Source organism: Triticum urartu, chromosome 7A (genome assembly GCF_056163025.1).
Source record: "Triticum urartu cultivar PI428250 chromosome 7A, HENAU_Tu73, whole genome shotgun sequence".
NCBI lineage: Eukaryota > Viridiplantae > Streptophyta > Magnoliopsida > Poales > Poaceae > Triticum > Triticum urartu.
In genome coordinates this window covers 571,671,553-571,680,225 of record NC_141879.1, presented here as the reverse complement: position 1 = coordinate 571,680,225, position 8,673 = coordinate 571,671,553, and positions in this window count along the sequence as shown.

The window sequence follows — 8,673 nt, the reverse complement described above, 5'->3', positions numbered from 1 at the left end:
GAATATCAAACGGAGTCCAAACAGAATGAAACTTTCAGGAACGTGATTTTCGGAACGAACATGATCCAGAGGACTTGGACCCTACGTCAAGCAATCAACAAGGAAGGCACGAGGTAGGGGGCGCGCCCTCCACCCTCATGGGCCCCCTGTTGCTCCACCGATGTACTCCTTCCTCCTATATATACCTACGTACCCCCAAACTACTAGATACGGAGCCAAAACCCTAATTCCACCGCCGTAACTTTCTGTATCCACGAGATCCCATCTTGGGGCCTTTTCCGGAACTCCACCGGAGGGGGCATCGATCACGGAGGGCTTGTACATCAACACCATAGCCCCTCTGATGAAGTGTGAGTAGTTTACTTCAGACCTACGGGTCCATAGTTATTAGCTAGATGGCTTCTTCTCTCTTTTTGGATCTCAATACAAAGTTCTCCCCCTCTCTTGTGGAGATCTATTCGATGTAATCTTCTTTTGCGGTGTGTTTGTTGAGACCGATGAATTGTGGGTTTATGATCAAGTTTATCTATGAACAATATTTGAATCTTCTCTGAATTCTTTTATGTATGATTGGTTATCTTTGCAAGTCGCTTCGAATTATCAGTTTGGTTTGCCCTACTAGATTGATCTTTCTGGCAAGGGGAGAAGTGCTTAGCTTTGGGTTCAATCTTGCGGTGTCCTTTCCCAGTGATAGTAGGGGCATCAAGGCACGTATTGTATTGTTGCCATCGAGGATAACAAGATGAGGTTTATATCATATTGCATGAGTTTATCCCTCTACATCATGTCATCTTGCTTAAAGCGTTACTCTGTTCTCTTGAACTTAATACTCTAGATGGATGCTGGATGGCGGTCGATGTGTGGAGTAATAGTAGTAGATGTAGGCAGGAGTCGGTCTACTTGTCTCAGACATGATGCCTATATACATGATCATAACTAGATATTCTCATAACTATGCTCAATTATGTCAATTGCTCAACAATAATTTGTTCACCCACCGTAAATACTTATGCTCTTGAGAGAAGCCACTAGTGAAACCTATGGCCCCCGGGTCTATATTCCATCATATTAATCTTTCAATACTTAGTTATTTCCTTTGCCATATATTTTACTTGCATCTTTTATTTATCTTTATCATGAAAATACCAAAAATATTATCCTATCATATCTATCAGATCTCACTCTTGTAAGTGACCGTGTAGGGATTGACAACCCCTTATCGCGTTGGTTGTGAGGATTTATTTGTTTGTGTAGGTGCGAGGGACTCATGCACGGCCTCCTACTGGATTGATACCTTGGTTCTCAAAAACTGAGGGAAATACTTACGCTACTTTGCTGCATCACCCTTTCCTCTTCAAGGGAAAACCAACCCAGTGCTAAAGAGGTAGCAAGAAGGATTTCTGGCGCCGTTGCCGGGGAGGTTCGCGCAAGACAAGTCAAGATTTGACTCCCGACAACGAGTCACTTGTGGTGTCGTTGCAAGTCAAGACATACCAAGTACCCATCACAAACCCTTATCTCCCGCATTACATTATTTGCCATTTTCCTCTCGTTTTCCTCTCCCCCACTTCACCCTTGCCGTTTTATTCGCCCTCTCTCTCCATCCTCCCTCTCTTTATCTATTTGCCTCTTTTTGCCCGTTTCTTGTTCGCTTGTGTGTTGGATTGCTTGCTTGTCATTATGGCTAGTCCCCTATCTTCTCCGCTGTCTCCCGAAAATGAAGTTCTTAATTTTAAGCAAAGGGAAGGAGAAAACCTAAAATACGCTTGGTATAGAATTTGCAATGCTCAAAATAGATCTACCAGGAAGTAATCTACTTCTATTGTTCTCCACAATTTTTATGTAGGTGCTATTCCTTGGCACATATATGTCCTTCATACCATTGCCGGAGGGAATTTCTTGGGTAGCCACACTTTAGATTCCTATAATACTATGATAGATTTGTTTGGCTCACCCCCTCTTTTGGTTAATGGAACTATGTTAACTTTGGAGCATGTAATGCAAAAACTTGAAATTATTGAAAATAAAGTTGCTACCATTGAGTTAATTGAAAATTTCGATAAAAAGATCCACAACCAAATTACCCAATATGGATCTAAAGTAGGAGTAACTTTGAAAAATATTAAAGAGAAGGAACCTATAGTTAATGAAAGAATAGATCATGATTCCACTAGAATCGATAAACTTGAGGGTATCATTACCAACTTGGGAACTGCTTTTTCTTCCGTAAAGAATACTCCAAGTCCTCCGACTAAAATTGCCAAGCTTATGTATGTTCCTAAAAATAAGGGTGAATCCTCTAGCAAAGAAACTGCGGATCTCAAATATATGAGTATTCATCCTAATCTTTTTGCTATCATTAAGGAACCATTTGCTACTAACGATTTTTTCGATCTTGTGCCTAGAAGTTTGATTATTTATAAAAGGAAAGAAACTCCTAAAGGTGATAGATGTCTCATTAAAGAATTACCAACTAAAGATACCTAGATCTATCCTTGCTTTTATGCCTAGCTAGGGGCGTTAAACGATAGCGCTTGTTGGGAGGCAACCCAATTTTATTTTTATTCCTTGCTTTTTGCTCCTGTTTAGTAATAAATAATTTATATAGCCTCTGTTTTGGTTGTGTTTTTTGTGTTTAATTAGTGTTTGTGCCAATTAGAACAGTTGGGAAGACTTGGGGAAAGTCTTTTTAATCTTGCTGTAAAAAAAAGAAACTTTAGTGCTCACGAGAATTGCTGCCATTTTTATTTGGAAAGTTCTATTTAGTTAATTATTTTTGCATATGATTAATAGATAAATTCCTCATGTACAGCAATTTATTTTAGAATTTTTGGGGTTCCAGATCTTGGGTTAGCTACAGATTACTACAGACTGTTCTGTTTTTGACAGATTCTGTTTTTCGTGTGTTGTTTGCTTATTTTAATGAATCTATGGCTAGTAAAATAGTTTATAAACCATAGAGAAGTTGGAATACAGTATGTTTAACACCAATATAAATAAAGAATGAGTTCATTACAGTACCTTGAAGTGGTGTTTTGTTTTCTTTCGCTGAGCTCACGAGATTTTCTACTTTAAGTTTTGTCTTGTGAAGTTTTCAAGTTTTGGGTAAAAGATTTGATGAATTATGGAACAAGGAGTGGAAAGAGTCTAAGCTTGGGGATTCCCATTGCACCCCAAGATAATCTAAGGACACCTAAAAGCCAAAGCTTGGGGATGCCCCGGAAGGCATCCCCTCTTTCGTCTACTTCCATCGGTAACTTTACTTGGAGCTATATTTTTATTTACCACATGATATGTGTTTTGCTTGGAGCGTCTTGTATTATTTGAGTCTTTATTTGTTAGTTTTCCACAATCGTCCTTGCTGTACACACTTTTTGAGAGACACACACATGATTCGGAAATTGTTAGAATACTCTATGTGCTTCACCTATATCTTTTGAGTTATATAGTTTTTGCTCTAGTGCTTCACTTATATCTTTTAGAGCACGTCGGTGGATTTGTTTTATAGAAACTATTGTTCTCTCATGCTTCACTTATATTATTTTGAGAGTCCTACAAAACAGCATGGTAATTTTCTTTAATTATGTTAAGCATTCAAGATTAATAAATTTTTTCTTATGAGTGTGTTGAATACTATGAGAAGTTTGATACTTGATAATTGTTTTAAGATATGGAGATGGTAATATTAGAGTCATGCTAGTCGAGTAGTTGTGAATTTGAGAAATACTTGTGTTAAAGTTTGTGATTCCCGTAGCATGCACGTATGGTGAACCGTTATGTGATGAAGTCGGAGCATGATTTATTTATTGATTGTCTTCCTTATGAGTGGCGGTCGGGGACGAGCGATGCTCTTTTCCTACCAATATATCCCCCTAGGAGCATGCGTGTAATACTTTGCTTTGATAACTTGTAGATTTTTTCAATAAGTATATGAGTTCTTTATGACTAAGGTTGAGTCCATGGATAATACACACTTTTCTTCCTTCCACCATTGCTAGCCTCTCTAATACCGTGCACCTTTCGCAAGTATCATACACCCACCATATACCTTCCTCAAAACAGCCACCATACCTACCTATCATAGCATTTCCATAGCCATTCCGAGATATATTGCCATGCAACTTTCCACCGTTCCATTTACTAAGAAACGCTCCATCATTGTCATATTGCTTTGCATGATCATGTAGTTGACATTGTATTTGTGGCAAAGCCACCGTTCATAATTCTTTCATACATGTCACTCTTGATTCATTGCATATCCCGGTACACCGCCGGAGGCATTCACATAGAGTCATATTGTGTTCCAAGTATTGAGTTGTAATTGTTGAGTTGTAAGTAAATAAAAGTGTGATGATCATCATTTTTAGAGCATTGTCCCAAGTGAGGAAAGGATGATGGAGACTATGATTCCCCCACAAGTCGGGATGAGACTCCGGACAAAAAAAAGAGGCCATAAAAAAAGAAAAGGCCCAAATAAAAAAATATTAGAGAAAAAGAGAGAAGGGACAATGCTACTATCCTTTTACCACACTTGTGCTTCAAAGTAGCACCATGATCTTCATAATAGAGAGTCTCCTGTGTTATCACTTTCATATACTAGTGGGAATTTTACATTATAGAACTTGGCTTGTATATTCCAATGATGGCCTTCCTCAAAATGCGCTAGGTCTTCGTGAGCAAGCGAGTTGGATGCACACCCACTTAGTTCCTTTTGTTGAGCTTTCATATACTTATAACTCTAGTGCATCCGTTGCATGGCAATCCCTACTCACTCACATTGATATCTATTGATGGGCATCTCCATAGCCCGTTGATACGCCTAGTTGATGTGAGACTATCTTTCCCCTTATTTGTCTCCTCCACAACCACCATTCTATTCCACCTAAAGTGCTATGTCCATGGCTCACACTCATGTATTGCGTGAATATTGAAAAAGTTTGAGAACACCAAAAGTATGAAACAATTGCTTGGCTTGTCATTGGGGTTGTGCATGATTTAAATACTTTGTGTGGTGAAGATAGAGCATAGCCAGACTATATAATTTTGTAGGGATAACTTTCTTTGGCCATGTTATTTTGAAAAGACATAATTGCTTAGTTAGTATGTGAGGGAGTCCTGGATTAGGGGGTATCCGGACAGCCGGATTGTATCCTTTGGCCGGACTGTTGGACTATGAAGATACAAGATTGAAGACTTCGTCTCGTGTCCGTATGGGACTCTACTTGGCGTGGAAGGCAAGCTAGGAAATACGGATATGTACATATCTTCATTTGTAATCGACCTTGTTTAACCCTAGCCCTTTCCGGTGTCTATATAAACCGGAGGGTTTTAGTCCGTAGGACAACATACAATCATACCATAGGCTAGCTTCTAGGTTTTAGCCTCTCCGATCTCGTGGTAGATCAACTCTTGTAATACTCATATCATCAAGAATAAATCAAGCAGGACGTAGGGTTTTACCTCCATAAAGAGGGCCCGAACCTGGGTAAAACATCGTGTCCCCTGCCTCCTGTTACCATCCGCCTTAGACGCACAGTTCGGGACCCCCTACCCGAGATCCACCGGTTTTGACACCGACATTGGTGCTTTCATTGAGAGTTCCTCTGTGCCGTCACCGTTAGGCTTGATGGCTCCTACGATCATCGATAGCGATGCAGTCCAGGGTGAGACTTTTCTCCCCGAACAGATCTTTGTGTTCGGCGGCTTCGCACTGTGGGCCAACTCGCTTGTCCATCTGGAGCAGATCGAAAGTTACGCCCCTGGCCACCAGGTCAGGTTTGGAAGCTTAAACTATAGGGCCGACATCCGCGGAGACTTGATCTTCGACGGATTTGAGCCCCTGCCTTGTGCGCCGCACGGTCATGATGAGTACGATTTAGCTCTATCATCGGACCGTATTCAGGAGATCGCACCAGCAGCCGCCCCGAGCCTCAATTCGGAGCCAGTTGCGCCATCCATGGACGGGTGGATGGACCCCGTCACGGAGGTCGTACCCTCAGCGGCGATCGAGCCGAATATTGACCTTACCCTTCATGAGAGCCGTGTTGCCAAACTGCCGGATCCTTCTCCGGCCACGGACTCCGGACTGCCTGCGCCCATGCCTATCGAATCCGATTGGGCTCCGATCATGGAGTTTACCTCCGCGGATATTTTCCAGCACTCGCCCTTCGGCGACATACTGAACTCATTAAGCTCTCTCTCCTTGTCAGGAGGATCCTGGCCGAACTACGTCCGGCAGAATTGGGATACGGATGACGAAGAAATTCGCCGCCCACCCACCACCCACTTAGTAGCCACTGTCGATGACTTAACTGACACACTTGACTTCGACTCCGAAGACATCGACGGTATGGACAATGATGCAGGAGTCGAAGAGGAACCACTGCCCAGAGGACACTGGACGCCCACTTCATCACATGACGTATACATGGTGGACACACCCAAAGAAAATAACGACGAGGAACGGAAGGACGCGGCGACGGGTGGTTCCCTCGAGCAGCAGTCAAAGCGGCAGCGTAAACGCCGCCCCAAATCCTGCTCTGGCAGAAATAACGATCACATAGACCTAGCGTTAGAGCAGGGTGAACCATCGCCTGACAACGGTAACATGGAAAATGAAGCCGAACAACCAAACCCCGTCGATGATAATAGTCCGGAAGACATCACACCGGACAGGCGCCAGGAGCAACATAATGCCCACCAAAGGCTTGTTGCCACGGCGAGGAGTCTGAAAAAACAGAAGCAAAGGCTCAAGGCTGCACAAGATACACTCAAAATAAAGTGGAGTGAAGTACTCAACACATGAAGTACGGCAGTAATCGCCACACCAAGAGCTACCCGAAGTGGAAGTTGCTACCTGAATTCGATGAGGAGGCCTTAGATCCCCCGCAACCAAAAATTAAAATGGCCATCCAGCCGGATAGACGACCTCACGGCCAACATAAAGCGGCAAACAACGCCGCACATAAGCCAATGCGCGACCCACGCGATGGCTCGCATCAAAAGGACGGCGCAACCAGATCCATTTATGGACCACGCAAGCGCGCTCCAGCATACGATGCAATACAACAAACATCCGAACACCACGGGACACCTAGATACAGGGGTGCCGGACACCCCCTATGTTTCACCGATCAGGTGCTGGACCATGAATTTCTAGAGGGATTCAAACCCGTAAACATAGAGGCATACGACGGAACAACAGACCCTGGGGTCTGGATTGAGGACTATATCCTCCATATCCATATGGCTCGAGGGGATGATCTCCACGCCATCAAGTACTTACCCCTCAAGCTCAAAGGGCCAGCTCAGCACTGGCTTAATAGCCTCCCCGAAAGCTCCATTGGAAGCTGGGAAGAGCTCGAAGACGCCTTTCGGGCAAATTTTCAAGGGACATATGTCCGACCACCGGATGCAGACGATCTAAGTCATATAACTCAACAGCCCGGAGAGTCAGCCCGAAAGCTTTGGAACAGGTTTCTTACTAAAAAGAACCAAATAGTTGATTGTCCGGACGCCGAGGCCTTGGCAGCCTTTAAGCACAGCGTCCGAGACGAATGGCTTGCCAGGCACCTCGGCCAAGAAAAGCCGAGAACAATGGCAGCATTAACAAGCCTCATGACCCGCTTTTGCGCGGGCGAGGACAGCTGGCTAGCCCGATGCAGCACCAGAGACCCAAGTACATCCGAAGTAAGAGATGGAAATGGGAAATCACGACGCAGCAAAAATAATAAGCGCCGGAATAAAGAAGACAGCCCGAAGAGCACGACGGTAAACGCTGGGTTTAGAAGCTCTCAGCCAGGTCAGCAAAAGCCGCCCTCTAAAGGCGCCAGAGATGAACTGTCCATCTTAAACAAAATTCTGGACCAAATATGTCAGATCCATAGCACCCCCGATAAACCTGCAAATCATACCCACAGAGAATGTTGGGTCTTCAAGCAGTCCGGCAAGCTCAACGTCGAACATAAGGGGCAGGATACACCAAGCGAAGACGAGGATGAGCCTCACAAGCAAAACACTGGGGAACAGAAGAAATTCCCACCAGAAGTCAAAACAGTAAACGTGTTACACGTGATAAAGGGGAGAACCAAAGTGGCACTCCCAGTCAAACATGCCCAAGGGCCTATCACCGCGGAGTTCTGCCACTGGCCGTCTCAACAGATCACCTTCGACCATCAGGATTACTCAGCAAGTATCCGGAACGCGGGGTGGGCTGCCTTGGTATTAGATCCAATAATTAACGGATACCACTTCACACGAGTCCTAATGGACGGTGGCAGCAGCTTAAACCTGATATATCAGGACACAATCCGCAAAATGGGGATAGACCCAACGAAAATTTCCACAACAATACTACCTTTAGAGGAGTAACGCCAGGCAAAGGGGCTCATTGCACGGGCTACCTGCTACTAGAGGTTATATTCAGCTTCCCCGATAACTTTCGTAGCAAAAATTTAACCTTCCACATTGCTCCGTTCCAAAGTGGCTATCAAGCACTACTTGGACGTGAAGCTTTCACTCACTTTAATGCAATACCGCATTACGCTTCCCTCACACTTAAGATGCTCGGTCCACGTGGCATCATTACAGTAAATGGAAATATTGAGCGATCCCTGCGCGCCGAAGAGAGTGCGGCCGCCTTGGCAGCCGCACACTAAAACGGCCTCACCAACT